Source organism: Caretta caretta, chromosome 12, assembly GCF_965140235.1.
Source record: "Caretta caretta isolate rCarCar2 chromosome 12, rCarCar1.hap1, whole genome shotgun sequence".
NCBI classification, from domain to species: Eukaryota; Metazoa; Chordata; order Testudines; family Cheloniidae; genus Caretta; species Caretta caretta.
In genome coordinates this window covers 28,658,308-28,679,884 of record NC_134217.1, presented here as the reverse complement: position 1 = coordinate 28,679,884, position 21,577 = coordinate 28,658,308, and the positions used below count along the sequence as shown (strand labels likewise).

The window sequence follows — 21,577 nt, the reverse complement described above, 5'->3', positions numbered from 1 at the left end:
AAATGCACTTATCCTTCCAACGATCTCTGTTTATTAGTGCTGTGCTTTGCTTGAGTTCCCAAATCAGCAGATCTGGAACCTGTCTGCTATTCTTGAACTCTTGTGTTTCATGTGTCAGTTGAGCACATAGGTGGCCTTTTATTTCCCTTTCATGGCCACTTCTTGAACAGAAGGTTTTTGTTTTCAATGGAGCTGCAAATCATATATGCATTTCAGTGGATGTGCATTTTGCATACAGGGGCACACAAGGTTAATTAAAATGGTAATAAGTTTAATCACAATGAACTCATTTGGTATTGATGTGGATGTCATCTGTAATTCCATATACATTCCACTGTAATTTAGAATTAATTAAAGCCTACTTATCCAGGAGTATTGCTACAAATTATGACAAAAGTGACAAATTCTGAGTGAAAGTGATATTTAGCAAAACAGAACAAAAAAAGGCATACCCTGTATCATTTTCAGAGATTCTCAAAATGTTATATTTATTGTTTAAACTGCAAAATGACAATCATGTAAAGTAATAATAATTAGGCAAGACTCTGGATAAGCACTAATGGATGTTACACCTAACATTAAAATATGGATGATTTATATTACTCTTCTTTTACATAAATGACAGGGAAGAGTTATAGCTATTCTTATCAATCCACCATAATAGGAGAAGCAGCTGAATTTTCAATAATCATCATGAAGTAACAGTCATATTCATGTAAAATAAAAGTATTTTTCCTCCTGTAAAATGCTATTAGCCATATTTGAAGGCATTATGCTCAAATATCATTTCTCCATTTTGCTAAATGACAGCCATTAAATGCAATGGTAACTGCATGACAGGGATATTTTTATTACTTCAAAAGGAAGAAAAGGATTAAAATGAGTTTATTCAAAAGTATGATTTGTCAGTTTTTCCTTATCAAGGAGTGAGTGGGACAGCTTTAAACCTGAACATTGAGATCTGACCTCATATTTGAATAAGTTAATGTGATCCAGTGTTCTTAGGAAAGTACTGAAACCTATCTTTTATATACAGAATTCCCAGGAGGAATTTATGCTTTTATACGGTCAGCTGCAAGGTGCCATTCCCTTTTCATCATTTCTCCTTTTATCATATTGCATTTCTTGACAGCTTAGAGGGTTGGTTTTTTTTTTTGGTTTTTTTTTGGTTTTTTTTTAGTCTCTATATAGTAGTACATACAGTAGATACATTTTTGTATTAAAGATTTCTTTCCAGCCTCCTGGGTTTTACACTCAAATAGAGATTTCTATTTCCAGAAATCTCTCTTATATTACCATATTTGATATAGGAAGCATTTTACAAAATATTAGATAGAACTATATGTGCTTAACTTAAAACATTAAAGAAGAATTCTATGCACATCAGGTTCCAGCATTATGTATAGTAAGAAGTGTCCTGAAAATGATTTTACACATACCCACAGAGATAAAGATGCCACTCAGCTCAACAAAATATTCCTTATTAGAGATTTATTTTGAAGGAATATCTCATTTTAGCTGCTTTCTGTTTGGTGACTGTTTTTCACATGAAAATACATTTTGCATATTATTTATTTTCTATGCATATTTTCTCCCAATTTGCTTATGCCAACTTCCATTTGAAGCTTTTATATTAAAAGCTCAGTTCAATTAAAATTGCCATTAAATATACACAATATAATATTATAAAATAACACACCTTTACGTAGTGCTTTTCAAGCTAAGGTATTTAAGAACTTCTGTATAGATAGGTACATCTGCCTCAGATATTCAGCCATTTCTGGGGTAGAACATGGAGGCTCTTTGACAGCACAAAGCAACATTACTTTAGCGTAGGAAGTGAAAATATGCAGACCAAAATGCTCAGCTAAACAGGGTCATCTCTACTGACTTCAAGAACTACATCAGTGTGCACCATCTGAGAATCTTGCCCAATTGAAATCACAGGAAGAATTGGAGAATTAGCTAGACTACAATTGCCTAAATTGAAATTTGGTTGTAACACAAAGGCTAAGACAAGACTATCTCTTGAAAAAATGCCATCAGGTGGCTAGAGACAAATTTCCTCCACCTCCCTCCACATTTTCATGCTAAGTTTTGTATGAACAATGGGTTAAGCCCACACATTGCATAGGCACCTCTTTTATGCATTCAGACAGGATTTGGACATGCAAATCACACTGCTGAATGTCCAACTCTTCAACTTGTGTAAAAGCCAAATGGGTGCATTCCCACTTCTGGAAGTGCAATCAGTGGAGCAGAAACTTGCTGAAAATATGACCATTCAGTGGTCAAGCCCTCAGTTTTTAAGATTATCTGCATATTTGAATAGAAGTGTAGAAGTGTGTGTGCCTCAATTATTTACTCAGTCATTCTAGAAGTAATTGGACATGAATATGCTCCAAAATTCTTGTGGGCTGAAAGTTAGAAAGAGGACTTTTATTATTTACCTTTATTATTCTGGTCTTTAGATGAAATTTTGATGTCTGAATTGAATCTCAGTATACAGCTTGCTTTCTTGTTACTCTATTTTTGCATACATAGGGCAGATTCTCAGTTGCTGTAAATCGGTTTGACTCCTTTGACTTCAACAGAGCTACATCAATTTGCAGCAGCTGAGAATCTGGTCCACAAACATAAACCTTAAAGTTTTTGCGCTTTTATTTTTTAACAGAATAAGGCAATGGAGAAAATATAATTTAAGTGGTAAACTACATCTTTATTATACATTGTAACAAATCCTTTTTCTGTTCAAAGTTTGTCTTGCCCCCATGTCAGAGCTGGTGTTTTGAATGACAAGTCATCTGAACCAGAGCATTCAGATAGATGTGCTTTAGGCATTCCAGCTATACAATCACAAATGTTGGTGCCTCTCTGCTGGCTTACAATGAAAGAAAGACATGAAGGAGTCATACAATAAATATTATCTTTGTCTAGGGGTTGTCAGAGAGAAGGAGTCAAGCATACTTCACTTTCAAACTGATCTGTTTCAATTCTCAGCACTCTATAAAAACTGGAATTTAAAAAAACAAAACAAAAAAACCCAAGAACTTGAAACTTTCCTGAGTACTGTACACCTTCTGGCTTCTTCATTCCAACTCTGACCTGTGCTTTCAACATTGACTATTCACGCAGTTGCCTATTCTCTTAGTGAGACAAGGTGGGTGAAGGGATACCTTTTACTGGACCAACTTCTGTTGGTGAGAGAGAGAAACTTTTGAGCTTCTCTCTCTCACCAGCAGAAGCTGGTCCAGTAAAAGGTATCCCCTCACCCACCTTGAGCTTATCCTGAAGCTGACACAGCTACAACTACACAGTGTAATTTATTGCCTTATGTCCCACATGCTTATGAGTCAACACCAAGTCCTATGTTTAACACAGACCTAGAGCACAGTAATCTTCGCACATATTAATCTTCTGTTAATCAAACACAAGTCATAGATAACTAAAGTGCACCAATGAAATATACCAATTGATTATTAAGAATCTTAGATACACATTCATCTGGCTGCAAAGTTGTAGATACTAATCATGACAACATTAAAGTGACCACATTTTCCAGAGAAAACGCTTCCTGGTTAATGTATTCTATACCTTTTAAGAGGGAAGAGGCTTTCTCCCAAATCTCACACATCTTGTTCTTCCTTCTCCTTTTGAGCAAACGTATTTACTGTGGCTGATATCAGGAAAAGGAATAGCTATGATCTCACCCCTTAAGGCAATTGTGAGTTTGAAGTCTCAAACCTCTTTATTTAAGATTCCCTTTCTAATCCATAGTATCACCAAGCGGTTAAGTAATATTTAGTGTCCTTGTGCAACAGCCAGTCCATCTTTGGGACACTGAAACTGATTTTCCTCTTTGTGGCTTGTGAAGATTCATAATGTGTCCTTTAAAAAATGACTAAATAGTGTGCAATGTTACCACCACCACCAAAGGATGCTCTAATCCTCTGTGATAAACAATTAAAACAGCTTGTCCCCAGCTCTCTCACAGCGGTGGAAGTTGATTCTGTCACTGATGCTATTGAACTCTGTGTACAATGCACAATATTCACCTTGTAATTGTACATGCAGTTATTCTATACCATATGGACAAAAGAACATACATTATTTGCTTTTATTTCATAACCACATGGTCTGAAATGTCACCAAGGTGCAATTACTTGAGTAATTTATATGTTGAATATAGCACAGACCAAAATTCACCTGTTTTATTGTGTAGATTAGAAGACATGAAATGCAAACAAAAATAATACTATGAATAAGTCAGGTCTATATACCAGATGTCAATATGGGTAGGCTTTAAACTTAAAAATGGTGTGTTATCCTGGAAGTCTCTCCTGTTAATGATGTGTTGTTTATGATTTTAAACTATAAGAGCTTAATTTAAAACCAAACATGCTTTTAGTTAATGATGATGAGGTATTAATTAACATGTGATGGTTCTAACTATTTAATGAATATACCCATTTTACAAGTAAGCCTCGACAAAGGAAGCAATTTTAATCGCAACTTTTTTTTATAGAAAGCTCATGTGCTTTCTAAAGAACCATATCTGCTTACTGCATAATATTTACATCAACATTTACATTTTTATTCATCTAAAAGGTTTAACATTTATAAAAAGCGTAATGTTATCACATAAAACAGCAGCACAACAGCCAGAGCTGTCAGCTTTGATAACTTTAAGGTTTAAATGACTAAGATGAATTACTTAGTCATTGGATAAGTCATTACTAATCATAATTTGTGTATGTTCTTGGATTTTGCAATCAAGAATGACAGCAGTAAAGCCTGTCCAGAACTAATTGCTATAAATGTGCCAGATGTTGTAAAAATCTGGACATATTCGTTGTAAAGGAGAGTGAAGCAATACCATATGAAGGTAGAAATGCGTGATTTAATGATGTAATCTATATTTCTGACATTATAGGTCAAAGAAATATAGTAAATATATAAAGCTTTTATTAATATTGTAAAAGGTTATTTCCCACAGCACTAAAAAAAGGCTTTATCCGAATAGACCTCGGTTCAGCTATAAATTTGGATGCTTGCACAAAGGGCATGGTGCCATGAAGAACAAAAAAAGAAGCAGAGTTTTAAATTAGCACTCTACAACGTTTAGTCCTTAATATGACTAAGGATCCCACTGTTATGTATAATAAATTAATAATATAATAAACTTATTCCTTTAGAAAGCCTATTATATAAAGCATATTACAACAAAAATAAAATCTGAATAAACTATATAGCTGTTTCTATTCCATTTTAAATTATGTCATATCTGAAATGTGACCATACATGTGTGTATTTGGAGGTTAAGTGTACCACTGTCCATCAGCCTGTCTCTTCCTTATGTGTTTATTCTAACAAAAAAAATGCTTATAGTAATGAAAAATATACTATAAAACTTTGCCTAGCAGTTTTATTATGTTTATATACACAAACACTCTCACACACACAAAAGCAACTGGGATGTACAAGGGCTATTACTATGAATAAAAGTCTGTGCACTGTAACAATACGTTAGGAAAATGTATTCATACCATCATATCCATTTATTTTAAGTGTGTGACCATCACAAATGTTGCAATTAACTGGCTAATGTGCTACATGCCACTACTGTCTCCTGGTTAAAATAAGATGTGCACAGCTCTTCCTCAGGCTATACACTGTAAACTGCTAACAGAGATTTTCCTTGGGGAAAATCCTGCAAATACTAACACACGTTTCACTTTACTATCATGAATAGTCCCAGCATGTGTGTAAGTGCAGGATCAGAGCCATATAACGTGACCAGACAGCAAGTGTAAAAAATCGGGAAGGGTGTGTGTCTGGGGACAGGGGGGAGTAATAGGCGCCTATATAAGACAAAGGCTCAAATATGGGGACTGTCTCTATAAAATCAGGACATCTGGTCACTTGTGGTAGTCAAACGTACCAAAAGCACAGTCTAATAATGCTGATTTATAATTCTTTTCTGGGAAAGTATAAGCATGTATATGCAAATACTCAGCAACCAACATTATGCACGCTTTGCAGTTGATGTATTTCAGGGTCCAAACCCAACATGACTTTTACAAAAGAACTATTAGTTTAGAGCTTGTAGATGCATCTTAACTAGCTGCTTTCAATGTGGTATAGCTATTTGTAATATTCAAGGTGATTTCTTTTTCTCCAGAATGTTTGCTGCTAATACTAGAAGCCAGATGTCCTTTAGATATTCAGGGACATAGTAAGTTCAAAATAGCAATAATAAATAATAATAATAAAAATAATAATAATAATTAATAAAAAGTATATATTTTCCCCCCACAGAAGACTGAATTGTTTGTTTTTTTTTAAAAATAGACACTGTGCACTCCATTCCCGCAGAAGAGTTTTAAAGAAGGATTCCTCCGAGCAGCTCAGTATGGGGCATGATTCTGAAATCCATGTTGTACATGAGATGCCACAAGAAGAAACTGAGGCTCTAAAGCATTGAGATCTGTAGAAAACAATCTGGAGGTGACAGAGTCAAAGACCACAAAGACCACAAAGAAGTGTACTGGACTGAATGTTCAGCTGATTTTCAACTGGCTCTAAATTGGTACACACATTTTGCACCAAGGTAATCCTGAGTGTAAAATTAGGCACACTGAAATGTAACTGTGTGTTTAAGTACCTTATCTGTGCACGAAAATGTACAGATAGGTTTGGTCCAAAGCCCAATGAATTAAATGGAGAGACTCCCACTGCCTTCAACTGGCTTTGGATTTTGGCTCAATTAGAATGAAACATTTAAGAAAATTTTCACCACACAAGCCATGAACGTTTTGTTCAATTTTTTGTGTGAAACATGTTTTGACTGAAAATTTTTAACCAGCTTTACCATCTCTCTATCTTATTTGTAGATGTCATGGGATGAGGGAGCTGTCATGGCTTACACTTCCTTTACAGCCCCTTTGCCCTCTATTTCCTTCCTCATCCCATCCCTTTGTGCTGCTGAGGGAGTGAGAGTAAAATGGCCAACACCAGTTGTGCTTGGGGGGGATGACAATTGCAGGCACTGACTCCCACACATTTAACTCCAAAAGATCATAGCAGGCGAAGTAGACAGTTTTTAAATGTAGTTAGTTACTTGCATTTTATCTTTGTCTGTTATTTTGATTTCCCTTCATAATGTGACTAGATTACAATGGCTGAGGTTAATAAGACAATTAACTTTGCAGAAGATACCAATCACAGACTGTTTTACAGTAAATAACAACAGCAAGTCCTAACACATTTCTTTGTATTCATAAATAGAGTTTCCAGAAGTTATCCTTTAGCTTCAGGGAATGTTTCCAGAAGTTGTATATATTGGAGCTAGATGCAGAAATATTTAGTCTAAGGATCTCTATGCTGTATGAAATCTGTCGGCCAGATTCCAATACCCTGACTCATTGAGTAGTCTTAGGGCATGGCTACCCTTGCAGATGTAGAGTGCTTTGAGTTAAACTAGCCTTCGGAGAGCTCAGTAGGGAAAGTGCTGCAGTCTATCCACACTGATAGCTGCAAACACACTGGCATGGCCACATTAGCAGCTCTTGCTACACCACAGAGAGCAGTGCATTGTGGTAGCAAACCCAGCATGCAAGTGGCTGCAACATGCTTTTGGGGTGGGGTGGAGCGTGACAGGGAGTGTGTTGTGTGTATGTGGGGGGAGAGCTTGTCAGCATGCTGTCTTGTAAGTTCAGACAGCAGCAGACGCCCCTGCCCCGTCTCTCTCTCACACACACATCATTCCACACTAATGGCTTGCTTTGTCCTGGAGCAGATAAACATGCCGGCTGTCAGAAACGGAGCTTTGAAAGGGCGTATCTGCATTCCTACAGAGAGTTCAAAACAATGAGGAGAGTGGCCACTTGATTTAAGGGGATTATGGGACATTTCCGGAGGCTGATCAGAGTGCAGTAATGCAACATCTCGTTCACACTGATGCCCGGGCATTGCAGTCGAGACGCACCAAGCGATATGCTTCTGGTGGAGGTGGATTACCAGGAGTGCTCCAGCTGCAGAGTCCAGGCGCTCTACATGGACGGGTAGTGAGTTAGGGTTCCCGGGGCTTCTTTAATACGCTGTAACTCGCAAGTGTAGCCAAGCCCTTGGTCAGCAGAGTAAGGACCTCCTCAACCTGAGGAAGGGTATCAGGCCCTACTTGTGTATTCTGTGGTGCAGAAGAACTAATTACTGGGCCATGCAACTCCACTGTCTCATCAATAAAATACTTCCACATAAGCAAAGCTTTGTCTTTACTGTGTTATTCTTACTGATACTTTCCTCTGATTCTTTTATGGACTGCCTGTTTTCTGATATAGTGTTATAGGGTTAGTGCATTTTTCTGCTAACCATGTCTGTTTAAAAATGTATATCCACTCAGTAATTACAATGAGATTCCTGAATTGCAGAAGCATACTGTACATTGAAATGGTTCGTGGTTGCCTTTACATCTCCTTATGCAAATAAGATGTATATTTTTACAGAATCAGACATTTAAAAAATTACTAGTAATTCACTTTGTTCTGAAAAGTTTTTTTTTCTTTTGTTATCTATTAGTGAAGTTATAAGTACTGGTAGCAATACATATATGTTAAGCATAGTATACTGCACATTAATGGGTATTATCTGCACAGTATTAATATAATGTGTATTATATAAAATGTGTTGAAAAATATGTTAATGGAATGCATTATGCTCTTCCCACAATTCTGTTCACTCTTGCTAAGTGTCCCATAACACTTTGCACAGCTGAAGTCAGCTTTAGCACTAGCAAATATGCAATCTGTCAAAATTAAGATATGTTTGTTCTATGTCCTAGTACCAGTATCTTCCTGGGCAACTGGTTTGAAATATAGAATGCAAAACAGAAATAAGAAAAGTACAGAACAAAACAAGTTAAAGAACTATTACAAACTGCTGGCTTGGGTTTTAGTGAAGTACAGAGGGTTTGGTAACTTGTAACTATAAAGATAGCTAGTTTAATGCATATTTCTGAAGAACACCTTCTGTGTAAGGCCAACATGCTGAAAGTTGAGAATTGCTTCCTAGACAGAGGGTATGTATATCTACTTTTCGCATTGTACTGTTTTGGTTTTAGACAATAAGTGTGGCTGAGTTTGGCTGTTTGATTTCTTGAATATTTTTCATAATGAACTACAGGTGTACTCAGTCAATCATCTATACAGTTAATCAACAGTTCACTAAGGTGAAATCCTGGCTGCTTTGAAGTCAATAGGAGTTTTGTCACTGTCTTCAATTGGCCCAGGATTTTAACCTAAGATACAGATTAAGGCACTTTGGCAAATAGTTAGAGCTGAAAAGGCAAGAGCCTCCACTTGCCAAAAGAGACTTGGGCTTTGAGGTTGTTGTGGTGTAGGGTTAGATACCCCCTTTCCTCCCTCCCCACCCCCCAACCCCCTTCAGCTTTGGAGTACATTTTTAAAAAACTCTTTATGCTACAGTTGTTCTGATTCAGACTAAGACTTCAACTGCTGGCATTCCAAGCTTCTTTCCTTCTTTATACAATCTCAGGTCACCTTAGCATCTTGGTCCAGGGGAAACCAAACATGTGGACTGAGAACAGCACATGATTCTACACATGTTTATTTTGTGGCATACTCTTTCTCTATTGGACATATGTGTTCTAAAAGAATTTCTTTCTCATGCTGCTGTTTTAAAGTGCTTTGTTTCTTTGTTTGGTCACTTGGTGAGCAAGGATTTCAAGTTCTATTCAAGTTACTGCATGCTGGGATTTATAATCTAAGACATAGGCTTGTAGCCAATCAAGGTGGGCTAGATTGTGCCTTAGGAATAGCCCTAAGCAAAGGGTGGCACGTAAGTTGCAACACCTGGAATAGCTCTGGGAGACATGTCACTCAGAGACATACCCCTGAGTCACAATTTCTCCTCCGCTTCCTCCATGCTCCTGGTGGACTCCGCTACTCTGGCCAGCAAGTAGGGGAGTGGAGTCAAGGCTTTGTCCATTTTTCATCCACCTGGTCCAAGGGAGGAGTGAATGAGTAGCCTTACTCCAGCCCCCTGGATCTGAGGCATGGTATAGTCCACACAGAGATGTAAAAGGGGGTGAGGGAGCTTCTCATTCCCTTTTACTCCCATGCACAGCTTGAGACAGAACTGTACCCATTAAGAGTTATCCATGGCATTGACATATGCTGTAAATGTTTTCTTAAAGTACATAGCAGCTATATTTTCATGGTAGTGCTAAAACTGCCCTACAAAACAGGTTACTTTCAACCTCTGCTCTACCAAAGCGTTTATGGTAAACCAAGATTATCCTAACCTGACAAGATTGTACAAACAGGTGTTTGTAGCAGGCCCTAAACAAACAACCAAACTGTTTGACTGGAACACTGAGTGTTGTTAGTTTGTTCTGAGTTTCTCCTGTTAAATTCATCCCACTAGTTCATTTTAAAGGTATTTGATCAATTATTTTTGCTTAGAAGGGATTCTCAATCTTGATCACGTCTCAGCATGAAAACAACTACACCTGTTTATATAATTTTACTATCCCATCTATATGTGACATATAAGTGACTTATATCAGGCATTAATTCAAAATGATTCAACAATAAATCTCTAAAGAAAAAAATAAGTTTGCATATGACTCAAGGAAGTTCAACTGTCCTCTTGAAAATTAATAATTTTATTTTCAGTTCTGACATTAAATTAACAAGTCCATAGTCCAAGGCTAAGAACATGTGTTATTTGATGTCTTAGATGAAACGGGCTATGCAAAGAGAGCTCCGGAGTCTCGTTTTTTAAGAGGATCCTCAGCGGCTAAGCTCTTAATACACTGCTTTACTCTGTCAAGATTTCTAATACCTCTGGCTGGAGTTCCTGATATGCCTCAAGGTAGAACTCACTTGTTCTCACATAATCAAACACACAGGGCATCATAATGAGTGCATGAAAGATTGACATCCATAAGGTGGCCCCCTGTGAAACATTCCTCCAAAGTCTGATCATTCCAAGAGCCCAGGCATCACAGTCACTGTTAATGATGTCAGTTGCCACAGCATGGCGCCTCAGGCATCCCTCACCAAGGTCACACAGCAGTATATTTGGTTTCTCACATCCATGTTTATTGTTGCCTTTAAGCACAAATGCAATTACATCTGCCCTATATGTCGGAGTCTTCGCTGAGGTTGAATAATGAAAGCCTACAAACATTAAACTGCAAATCTATGCTAAGGAAGGTTAAAGAGTTCTCGTTACACCTGCAACAATAGAAAAATACAGTTTTTAAGATTACAACTCCATCCTTAACCTATTGTTTTGTGCTTAGTTATTACAGGACCTATGTCATGCAAGATCATCCATGGCTGTGTCTCCTAGGGAAGAGTATTTCCTAGCAATATCTAGGAATAAGCAGCTGTGTGGAGGGATTGACATCTAAACCTTGGGCACCTGCAGGTGTACAAAGTGGAAAAAGCACGGGAGGAAATCAGGAGCCTGTCTGTGTTCAAAGAATGATACAGAACAGCAGCAAACATTTTGATCTGAAAATGATCAGTATGTGAGGGCAGTTGTAGGAAGCAGATGCAATGGAAAAGTGTGGCACTATCATCAGCCGCTTGTGCTTTGCACAGCTGATTACCCCTGCACCACTCACTAAAGAGGAGAGAACTGTGAGTGCTGACAAGGAGGGATCCCTTGAGAGCAACACATTCCAGGGGAGTTATTTAGTGACAGAGGGCAGGGTAAATGTGATCCCCAGTGAACAAAGGTTTCACTCTGGCTTCCCTCTCACACAGATGCTCAAAGAAAGGGTTATAAAAGCCAGGGACCAGCCCGTGGTGCATGGGCCCTTTCAAGCTTCCCTTGGACTGGGTAGTCTTCAGCACTGTCTCTTTCTTTGACTTCTCTGGCACATTTCCTGGGCACAGCCTCTGTCTGTTACCCCTTCATGGCCAAGCTGGCCTGGGTCATCAGGACTAGTGCTGACCTCCCAAGACACCTTAGTTGCTTAAGCACACTCTCACTGAATGCCACTCTGGCATTGTAGTTTACCTTTCCAGGGACACATGATAGCTAACGCACATAACACAGAGGCTTTGAAAAGGAACTCTAAAACAATGATGATATTTTACTTTAGACAGCCTAAAAGACATACAGATTTAGACAAAACAATAAAAAGATTCCTCTCCCTTATTATCGTCATCCCTCTGGAACATTATTTGGGATTAGGTCAGAGTTTCCTCCAGTAGTCTTGCTTTCTGCTTCTGGTCTCTTTTCAGCTCTCTCTACAGTTGCAGTCCCTTTGTCAGATGACCTCCTGATCAGCATCATCAGGTGATCAAAGTTTGCATCACATGATCCATTGCATAGTTACCAGCCTACCTGGGTGGATTGTTTTTCTTGGCCTGACCATCTTCTTTGTCCAAGGGTGTTTCATTTGAATAGAAAACTATCTACATTTAATGACCCTACATTGTTAGCTCTGTGTCACCACCCGTTAAAATTTCAGTCCAACTTGGTGGTAAAAGGACAACAGAGAAGACACACAAGCTCTACGTTCAAAATGGAGTTTGCAGTCTGACATTGATACACATAGAAAATCCTCCAAATATCAAACAGAACCATAAACTGTACAGAGACAGATTTCCCAAATTGTCATACTAATGCAGTCTGCTTAGTCATACCCCCATCTTGCAATACTCTATACATGTAAGCTGTATAACCAGCCAAGTAAGGTTCAAATGGCCACATGTACACACACATCAAGCAGGACATCTTTGAATTCCTTGTAAGAGTACTGTGCCATATTAAAACTCTTTAAACCCTGAAGGTCTACTATATCTTGGTACTCAAAAGTTACAATAAAGCCCATCACTTGTGAAATAACGACTTTAGCAAGTTGCTCACCGGTGTTAAACAAATCTTGAAAGAGCATGTTTGCTGTCCCTTAGGCAGTCAAGAAACAGTTAAAAGCAGAAAGTTGTGTCACTAAACTAGCAGAAATTTCAAAATGTTTCTCAGCTGTGGAAACCAACCTAGCTCTTGAACCATACAGTAATATTCTGAATGGCATCCCTGCAACCAGGAGGTAATTTTGAACTTCCAGTGTGTGCAAGAGGCAAGCCCAGGGCTTGACTTGCAACTGCATGTCAGAGACAGACAATGAGAGAGAGGAGAGGATGAACATAGATAAAATACCACAAGAGAACTTAAAGCTATTTTGTTGAAGACTCAAAGACTCAAGACATAAAGAGGCAGAGGGAAACATAGAATGCCCTAGGTGCAAAATCCCACTAATTTGCTTATTTCTGAAAGAACAGACTTGCTCACTCTGTGAAAAGTAAAGAATTTTGTTTCTGGCCTGACAAACAATACAGGAGCTGGGCAAAACGATGAGAAAATCTGTACGAGGGTTGTTATTAGATACACATGAGACACAAAGAATTAATGAGACGCCCCAAACGTGATGACTGCATAATGAAACTGAAAGAAATAGCGAAGAGAGAATCAGGACTGCCTCTGTCGCTAAAGGAAAGGAGTACTTGTGGCACCTTAGAGACTAACCAATTTATTTGAGCATGAGCTTTCGTGAGCTACAGCTCACTTCATCAGATGTTTACCGTGGAAACTGCAGCAGACTTTATATACACACAGAGAATATGAAACAATACCTCCTCCCACCCCACTGTCCTGCTGGTAATAGCTTATCTAAAGTGATCAACAGGTGGGCCATGTCGCTAGTGACCCTGCAAGGCCATTGCACAAAAGCTTCTGCAAAGCTGACAAGGCATTTGCTATGCTATGGCTTGGACACAGTTCATTTTCACTGACATTACTGTCCTCTGTTCTGGAGTGGCAACAACTTTCTTTTTTACCCAGGCACCATATGGTGTGTGGATTACTACCACTACCATCCTGCATCCCCACTCACAACATTTGGAGAAGAATCCTATTTCCCCCTTGGGAGAGCTCACCACTCACTATCTTCCCTCATCCACACTTCAATAGCAGATTCCGTTTGCTAAAATTCCTCAGGATGGATCCAGAAGGAGGTCTTAGGCTCAAGTGTTGCAATGCCTAACTTTAGGCACCCAGCTGCCTAATGCAATCCCGAGCCCCGAGTTAGGCACCTAGGCTTCCTATATCATGTAAGGGGAGAGTTTGGCTAGAATGGGACCACAAAAGCCAGCACAGCAGACTGAACAGGCAACCACCTATGCTAGCCAGTGGGAAAAGCTGAGTAGGTGCTTCTGGCCTTAGCTCCACCCCTGAAAGGGATTTACATGCCTAACTCCAGGCAAGGGGAACATGCCTATGGTCACTTGGGATTCACATCTGTGAATTGTCTCCTGGAGTTAGGTTCCTAAGCATTCTCACAAACGATGAAGGTGATGATGCCCACTATTAAATTTGAGCCCTGTGGTTAGAGCACTTATGTGGGATGTGGGAGACCCAGGTTTAAATCCTCTCTGCCTGGTGGATTTGAATCCGTATCTCCCACCTCTCATGAGAGTGCCCTAATGACTTGGCTGTCGCTGTCTCAATTGCTCCTGCTTGAAACTGTTCCCCTGTGTATTAACTAAATGGCCATTGGAGCAGGGACTTGAACTGGGGTTTCTTTCATCTCTGGTGAGTGCCGTAGAGCCATCAGGTGGAAAAGTCATTCATACTCTTTCTCTGGCCCCCTAACTATTGGATTATTTGTACAAAGTGGAACAGCTTCAACAGGAGAGATTGAGGGAGCCCCAGCATATCACACAGTCCAGTGGTTGGGGCACTCACCTGAAAGAGTGAAGACACAGCTTCACATCCCTGTTACGTATCAGGCAGAGAGGGGGATTTGAACCCAGGTATCCCACATCCTGAATGAATGATGTAACTACTGGACTAAAGGTTATATGGAGGGCTGCTCCTCCTTTGCCTGTGTTTTGTGTGAGCCTGATCTGTTAGGTGGTTCTGAGGACACCTAGTGGATTGAGACCTGCAGGTGAGGCAGGCAAGAATATTACTAGTTTGAGGATCCTGCCAAGGTATAGGTGTGAGATAGGCACCAACTGTCAGAACATGCTCCCTGGCACATTTTTCGGTGCCATGGAAACTTTAGATGCCATGGCATGTTAGGCATCAGATTTTGAGGATCTGAATTTTGGATTTAGGTGCCTAAAGTGCCTTTTGTGGATTTAGCCTTGGGTGTCCAGATCCATAGAGAAATAAAAATTCTTTTGGAAGGAAAGAATAGAAGAATCCTATAACACTTGTATGGGGAGGGTGAAATTACTTTAGTATTCCTACCCAGCAATAAGTGGATAGCACTATACAGTACTTCATCTGTAATTACGATCTACGGCTGGTATATACAGGCTGATATTGAACTTTCCAGGTCTCTTTATGTTATCCAATTTCATTTCCCTTATAATAAACACAACCCTTAACATAAATGACCCAAGGAATAAATAACTCTCAAGGCTCCTGCTGTCCTTTTTCCAGCCATTCTAGATTTCCCAGTGCTTTTATTTCATTCCCTTTCCTCAAGTCTCATTAGCTTTAATTAAGCTTGCTCAGACGGAAAACACTTACCTTAAAAATACCCACAAAACTTGCCCCATCAGTGTATTTTCTTAATGGGCCAAATCCTCAGACAAAACCCACTGTTGGCCTCAAAACACCTTCCCAAAATTACTTGACCTCAATGGAAGTTTTGCCCTGATTAGGAACTGCAAAGTTTGCTAATGTAAGTGTAAATGACGATCTTCACTGAGGTGTTTGTGGTGTGTGTATCTATCTCTATAAGCTTGGAGTATATGAACTAGATTGGACCTTCAGGATGAACTCCAAGAATGGGGCAGTGCCACCCTATGCCACCCTGGCAAAAATACTTCCCCTCCTCCCCCTAACCCCCAAATAAAGGGAAAGATGATTCACAATTCCTTCTTTACTCCTCTCTTGCTCTGGAAAAGGATTAATATACTGCAGCCATGGAAATGGGGCAGTGCCTTACCAGCTCTACTGGTCTGCATACTGGTGGCCATGGCATCTCCCACTCCCCATCCTTCACTGCCACCTCAATTTGCTTATGGGGGATGAAGGGGACAAAGAAGTGGCAGCACTGGGTTACTGATGATATTGCCAGGGACCAGGATGCTGTGGTGAGGCAGTCAAGAAGAGGAGATGGGTGGGGTGGTGCAATATGGATATGGAAAGATATGATGTGAAAGAAGAAGCATCTTGCTGGGCTGGGAACGAGGGGACCTTGTGTTCTGTTCCTATGGTGGTGCGTGTCAACTCAAAACTAAGATTCATATAGATTCCAAGGCCATAAGGGACTACTGTGATCATCTAGTCCACAGGTAGTCAATAAGTGGACCGCAGGCCAAATCTGGTCCACCAGCCACTTTTGAGCGGTCCCTGAAATCTTTTTATTTACTTATGTATTATCATTATTGTTGGGTTTTTTTAAATATTTTTTTTCTTGAGTCTGGACCTTGACTATCCCGTGACAAAAAAAAAATTGTCTGCTCTGATCTAGTGTGACCACCTGTATAAGGCAGGACATAGAACTTCCCCAAAATTAATCATACAGCAGATCTTATAGAAAAACGTCCAATCTTGATTTAAAAAATTGTCATTGATGGAGAATCCACCACGAGCCTTGGTAAATTGTTCGAGTGGTTAATTACTCCAACTATTAGAAACGTACACCTTATTACCAGTCTGAATTTGTCGAACTTCAGCCTCCAGACATTGGACCATGCTATAATTTTCTCTAGTTTGAAGAGCCCATTATTAAATATTTGTTTTCCCATATAGGTAGATAGAGAAATAAATTGGTTGGGCTGAATTTAAATAAATGTTGGGTAAACAACGTTTGAGTAGAGCAATGAGAAGAACTGATTTTTCATTTCTCTTGTTGCACCAAAAAAACTGCTGGGGTTGGGGGAGGAGGATAAATTGTTTCAGGTCAAGCAAAATGTTTAATTTGACCCGAAACAAAATCTTTTGTTTCATTTTTGAGGCTTTTTAAATTTTTAAATAAAAGTAAAATTAGAAACAAAGAATCATTTCAAATTGAAAAAGTGAAGTCTTTCATTTCAGAAATGTAAAAAAAAGGAAAAGCCAACCACAACGAAAAAAAAACCCAAAACACCATTGATTTTCTTAATTTTGTTTTTGTCCAGGAATTTGACATAAGCTCATGAAATATTTCAGTCAACCCCAGTGTGCATTTTTCAGCAAAAAAAAAATTTGGCCAAAAAAGTTCACCCAGCCCTACTTTTGAGACTAGTAAAACAAACTAGAATTTCAGTCTTCAGATGTTCAACATTATATGGGTCCTAACTCTCTGATGCCTGGCTAGCATAAGACTAAGGGTACATATAATAGCTAACATTGCCCTTTCCACAGTTAAGCACTGAACATGAACAGGCTGACAGAATGAAGCAGAGCCATGAATCATGAATCATGAATCATCGTCTCAACACATCTGTTAGCAAAGCCGAGGCAGCATCTTATATAAAACTGTGGTGTTTTTCTTTAAGGCCAAGTGGCTGCAGCAGTTCCTAAATTAGTCTCTGGAGGCCCTGGAGCCTGTGTGTTCAGAAACTTGGATGTTATTCTGGATAAAGCCCTCTAGTAAATTTTACAGATGAGAACAGAAATAAAATAGCCAGGACAATTCAGAGGGCTTTCAACACAGTCATTATTTTTATTACAATAGTAGTTTGCATATTCAGATCACAAGTGATATTAAAACAAAGTGACAGAAAACAATAAAAGCCAGGAAATTCACATAGAAGAATGAATAGTACCATATGTCCTCCAGTACTGTACCTAGACACAACAGGGTACAGTCAAAGTCATTAAGGCAGCACCCTATTGTGCCTTGTTTTTGGAAGGCATATGGCATATTACCTCTTTAATTGTGAAGTTCCTTGAATGCATTTTTGCTTTTTCAAAGTTATCTTAAAATAGATATTATAAGTATTTCTCCGTCTCTCTCTCTAACCCATTTCATTCTTCCTTCTCTTTCACAAGTATCAATATGGAAAAGTGATAGGGTAGTCTCTTACTGGATTCTGTTGAGAACTCCTAAGGAAAACCAGATTCAGCAGAGCACTTTGCCTGAGATCAATGGATTTGAAGCAATAATACAATAAATGTATTTGATAGCACTTAGGTGTTTCTTATCAACGTTCAGCATGTAAGTAACAATATAATACTTGTAATAAAAACAGATTTATTTTATTCAAAACTCAGATTAAAATCCAAGGGCTCAATTGAGCAATGTTTTCACAGGCAAGGATCCATTTAAACCCAGTACAGGGAATTCATCCCTGAACCATCTTCAGGCTGATTGTCTGTGGTTCCACATTTTTTTGGTGCTTATGCAAACTGCACCAACTCAGGGTTATCCAACAGTAATTGATTATAATCTGGAGAAATAATGGTGAGCAAAAAAAAAAAAAGCTTTTATAGTTGCCATTGACTTCTGTACAACATCTAGGAGAAAATGTGCAGATAAATGGCCACTGCCGTAACCTCACTCACTTTTTTAGTCTAGAAATTGTCCAGAATTTGCCTACCTTTTCACCATGTCAGTGTGGAACACTGATTATCAGCTACATTGAGACTTTAAGGCACAGTCCTTGGAAGAAGGTGGTATCTGAGCATATCAAACTATAGGGGGAACTTCTGTAGGTCCTTGGGCACAATATTTCTGAGTGCCAGCCACACCATTTTAGAGTATCCACTATATGTTCTCTTATGTGCCTGACCACTTCTCTTGTTCTGTGACAAGGGGTGGTTATGCCCAGCCCCTGATGGGTAGGATAATCTTTCTATAGGCACTGGCCTGGAACAGCCCTCATGCTTCCTGAGCACAATTGGGATTTTCACTGTAACCTTCTGACATGTGCAAGACAGGGAAGGCTTCACTGCCTGTTCTTATGAAGTTTCAACACCTCTGACTTCACTCAGCCAAAACTCAGAGACTTTCAAGAGTTAGAAAAAACATAATTAGGCAACCTCATCCTAAACTTGAAATTAATATGTCCATTCCTACTTTAATGGAGATTTTAGAATCACTTGCTCCCTGCCACCGCTCAATCTCTTCTATATCTGCATGTTGCAATGTCCATTGCATTTTGTACAGTGTGAGAAACATCATTTTATTCTTAAGACTCTAACAAGACATATAAGTCTAAATCTCTGAAAAGCTTGAAATTCTCTTTAACAGATTCCTTGAAGTTCCCGTTTAATGTTCTAAAACGGTTTTTGAGCTAAGTTATCAAAAGGAGTATGTGTGAATTACAGAGGAAAGGACACAGGGTTGCTACTGCTAGGGAGTTTGTAGTGCTGATGAGTTTGTCAATATCAGGTGATTTCGTTCTGGTGCTATATTTTACCTCAGGAGTTCAAAAAAAAAAAAAAAAAAAAGACAGCTGGCAAGAAAGAATAGTGTTCTGTCCATCAAAGTCCAGCAATACAATTGTAGCCCAGAGTGCAAAGGGAATAACCACATGAATAATACACACAGCAGGCAATGGATACAAAATTTAGGATCACAATTTAGAAATCCTGATAAAAAAAACCACATATACCAGTTCATTTGGAAAGAAACAAACAAGTCGATGTCTGCCAAACAGCAAGAGATTCAGCGGTATCCTCTTATCCCCTAGTACTGAGGGTCAACTGTCATTTTACGTTAATATAAAAGCAGACATTCAAACACAATAAACAGTCACAAAGCAAAGAAAGAGAGAAGATAAAATGCTAGTGGCTTTTTTTAGGCACTGAATAGTGAATTTGATTTTGAAAGCTGTCTGCAACTACATTAAATACATTTTGCATTGTGTAGAAAACTAAGTTTGCCAAAAAAAAATTACCTCATATTAAATATAAATAAAACATTAAATTCATAGTAACTGGCAGGGGCTTTCATCATCAAAGATCACAAATTTCTCTGCAAACTACAGGCCTTATTTTTACCCTCAGTTATGTAGGTGCAAATCCAACCATGGGTGGTAGTAGCTGCATAATCCAGGGCTCCTAAACATATGAACCCATTCAGATGTATCCACCCTGAGATAGTAGGAGGGCAGCATCATACTGTGCATGAGAAATGTCAACCCAGGTCACTGAGGCAAAGCCCTAGTCCTCTAGGTTTTGAAAGGCTGTGCAGAGCAGAGAGATCAGATCAGTTTTTAAGGCTCATCTGAAAGATGACCAAACCAGGAACTGAACAGAATTTAATTTACCTACCTCTATAGGATGAAGGGCAAAATGGAGCTTTCCATGATATGATCTTGTTGTTCCAGGACACCTATGTGTTTCAATCATGACCATTCATCCAGCCATCCTTTCCAGCTCAGTGAGAAGCAAGGACACTTGTCAACACTCTATTACATCAAGGTGCCCAATTGTGGAGACCTTTCACATCTACAAGTGATCTTCACATGCAATACTGCATACGCCAAAGGACCAGGGCACACAAGAGTTAGGAATGGATCTCTTTCCTATTGAGGCTTAAATATAGATACTTTTCATTGCTCTAATAGTATTTGGGGCATCCACTCTATTATTTTCATCATGATTGTGAAAGTTCATGGGACAATTTCCACATTGACATTAAAATGGCACTTTCACTGGTATCTTAACCACTCTGACACATGCGTTGACATTGTAATGACTCCTATGGGTCCATTAACATGTTGATGCAAGTATGAGAGACACTTCATTGACATCTTAACAGTTCCAGTGCTTGCATTGTCATGCTAATGACGCCTTTGGGGACTCTTACCATGTCAGCAGAAGTATATGAGATACTTCCAATACTGCAAGTAAAATTGTGCAAAAATTGACCACAAAATTGGCAAGTTATTAAAAAAAAATTGCCCAATGACCAATTGCAACTTTGCAAGAAGTTGTATCTTTTTGTCCCCTGTGCTCCCAAGCAAAATAATTCTTCCTAGAAAAGAAAGCTTATTTAATAAAACACACATCCCAACCAAAAAAAAAAAAAATACTAATTAGGGCAAAAGACAGGTCCAGATTTAAAAAAAAATAATGACTGGAGCAGCTCCCCATCTGTAAAATGAAAATAAAAATACTTGTCCATTAATGTTTGCTTATATTTATGAGACTAAATTGTACTTATGATGGGCTTTGAGATCTCCATATGAAAGGATCTATTGAGTAGCAATAGTACATTAACGCACACCCCCACACCCTAAAAAACAAATTGGGGCCAGATTGTCAAGAGAACTCAATTTGCATTTAGTGACCTAATTAATACCAGATTTTTAAAAGAGCCCTTGACACTTGTTTTAAGTTAGTCTTTGCTAATCTGGCAATTAGGGTCTCCCCAAGGATCTGTGCTTGGCAGTAATGGATCAAAATAATATCTTGCAACCACATATCACAAATGGCTAAAGCAGTGTTTCCCAAACTTGGGATGCCACTTGTTCAGGGAAAGCCCCTGGGGGCTGAGGGAAGTGGCACGGGCTGAGGGACGTACTGGCCGCCACTTCCCGCAGCCCGCATTGGCCTGGAGCAGCAAACGGCAGCCAATGGGAGCCGTGAT

At 39.0% G+C, this 21,577-nt stretch overlaps 1 long non-coding RNA gene across 1 annotated transcript in view; it reads right to left on the bottom strand.

The window, feature by feature from the left end:
- Positions 1–20,445, bottom strand: part of LOC142068629 (uncharacterized) — a 174,998-nt gene extending 154,553 nt beyond the window's left edge. Inside the window, exon 1 of the long non-coding RNA XR_012664508.1 lies at positions 20,257–20,445. This is a non-coding gene — a long non-coding RNA (uncharacterized LOC142068629). The remainder of the gene's footprint in view (positions 1–20,256) is intronic.
- Positions 20,446–21,577: the final 1,132 nt, after the last annotated feature.